A 2,723-nucleotide genomic window follows, 5' to 3' on the forward strand; every position below is an offset into this window, starting at 1 on the left:
CTTTGGTGCATGTTTTGTTGAAACTAATAGCAGTTTTTCTACGAATTAATCTTATACAGGGTCTTTTCAATTCTCCGGATAGTTCATTTTTTCTGACTCAGCTAGGTTATTGACTAGAATTCCTATATTCAAATATGAATATTCGTATTCATAACTCCGATATCAGAACCAATCTCGCTATGATAGCTGATTGGTAATTTTGCAATGCGTGGCTAAATAGGAAATTTGTCTTACATACGTCGAGTGTTTTTCTTATGTTCACTACATTAAGCCATAAATATCGTCAAATATCCAGTTCACTACATTTTGTGGAGCTCTGGAAAAAATATTATACTTGATACCTCTGTCTTTATTGAAATGTCATGATAGTTAAGTAAATGAATGTAGGAAATAGAGAATGTTGGTTTCTATAAACGTCGAACAGTATTTGAATGATTCCCTATTAATATATTATAGGAAGGCTAGTTCCCGTCATTTTCCAATGCAGTTGTGAACGTAATGCTTGAAGTCAATTCATTTTGCGGCAAATAGATGTCAACATCTTCTCAACTCTTATTCCAAAACAATGGCTTCAAGATTGCCGGCTGCCCGTCCAACGTCCAAATCTTTTTATAAAACTTTCACGTTAAAAGGGGACATGTTATTGGTTTACACGGATCAATTTAACTTTTTATTTCTTCATTTTTTTACACTAACCAGAGGAAATAGGTCTTTGTAAGGACTCCAATTTTCTTCTTATCAAATTCAGGATGTCGTTCACAGGTGGCCTGTTCGACTTGGCAGACGACGGACAGGAGGCAGCGTTCAAGTACGCAGTCAATTCCGTCAACAGCGACCGCCCCAACAGTGTTGGGACACGTTCGTTTGGCTTGCTCTAGTCGACAACGTTCCGTTCGGTGACTCCTTCCGCGGGGCTAGAAAAAGTAAGCATACTTTATCCATTCATTTCTCCTCCATATATATATATATATATATATATATATATATATATATATATATATATATATATATATATATATATATATATATATACATATATATATATATATATATATATATATATATATATATATATATATATATATATATGTATATATATATATATATATATATATATATATATATATATATATATATATATATATATATATATATATATATATATATATATATATATATATATATATATATATCAATGAGGAGGAGGACATAAAGACTTGCTAAAAGGGGTCAATTTATTTTCCCGACGTTTAGTAATGTCTTCATTATATTTTTTCGAGGGCCGTACAAAATAGATGACATAAATTACAATAAAGCTAAGAATTTAAAATTTAAAAAATGAAAGTTGCACAATGATTACAAATTAAAATTTTAACACTTCTTAGCTTTATTGTAATTTTTATGTCATCTATCTTGTACAGCCCTCGAAAAAATGTAATGGAGACATTACGAAACGTCGGGATCAAAATTGACCCCTTTCAGCAAGTCTTTATGTCCTCCTCTTCATTGATGTATATCCAGCTTTGGCCACCGCTGTTTGGATATATACATATATATGCATGTATATTTCTCTGTAGTTACTGCCATTTTATGGATATAGCTTAATGCGTGTAGAAATAAAAGAATGTATCACTAAAACCACAACCAACTGTCTCACTCAGTCTGTTCGCTCGTGAGATCCGGAGTAGCAGCCATCTTGGGACCCCAGTCCGACCAGACTTCTGCGCATGTGCAGTCGATGTGCGACGCCCTGCAAATCCCTCACATAGAGAACTTGTGGGATTTCCGCTTGTCGGGCGACTCCTACTCCATCAATCTCTATCCTCATCCATCCACCTTGGCCAAGGTAGGAGAGTGGCTGTTATGATCCCTTCTGGGAGCCTCCTATGCTTGTTCTTGTTATTGAGTTTACTGTTTTTTATGGAGATCTGATATTCTCGTCTGATTCCCCTGTGGGTTTGAAAGCTGAAAGTGATCGTAATTTCTTTCACCCTTTTCATCTTCTTTTCTTCTTTTTACTATTAATACTATTATTGATGCAGAAGGCCGGTACCAACTGAGAATAAAGAACGAAATAATGGTCACCGTTTCCTTCTTCTTCTTCTTTAGTATTATTTTTAATACTGTAATTGAATCTGAAGGCTATACCAGATTAAAATAATTAACGAAATAATGGTCACTGTCTTAACACTCCTTTTACCGCCATTAATTCATCGTACAAAATTATTTTAAAATTTCTACTCACAGAGTAGAAATTTTAAAATATGCTAATTATTCCATTATTTATTCTCATTGTATCGTAGGTATTCTGTTTTTACATATAGGAGTTACATGGACATCATATCTAATTGAATAATATGAACGTTTGTATCAAAGTAAGTCATAATAAAAATACCTTTTTTTCCAACGACTCATTAAGCTGAATAGCTAATGAAAATAACTAGATATTTTCAATTAAGTTTCCAAGAAGTAGTTTTGAAGTATGTTTAATAAATCCGTTAATTAAACGATGGATTTTTATCGATGCAGTTTCAAGGTAAGTCATAATCAAATTAATATTATCCAACCCACCAACCCCAACACACACAACATCGCAAAAGGAATATCTTTTTTACGAAACTGGCGTGGTCAGAGATAAGAGAAGTGTATATTTTATCATATTAGAATTTCCAGCATAAATACCCGTAACGAACCCTTATGCATCTATCGTCAGTAAAGTAATC

General features: G+C 32.9%; 1 pseudogene; it reads left to right on the forward strand.

Moving 5' to 3' along the window:
- Positions 1-749: 749 nt before the first annotated feature.
- The window catches only part of LOC135206874 (glutamate receptor ionotropic, kainate 2-like), an 80,915-nt pseudogene continuing 78,941 nt past the window's right edge, over positions 750-2,723 (forward strand).

This window comes from Macrobrachium nipponense, chromosome 31 (assembly GCF_015104395.2).
Source record: "Macrobrachium nipponense isolate FS-2020 chromosome 31, ASM1510439v2, whole genome shotgun sequence".
Taxonomy (NCBI): Eukaryota; Metazoa; Arthropoda; class Malacostraca; order Decapoda; family Palaemonidae; genus Macrobrachium; species Macrobrachium nipponense.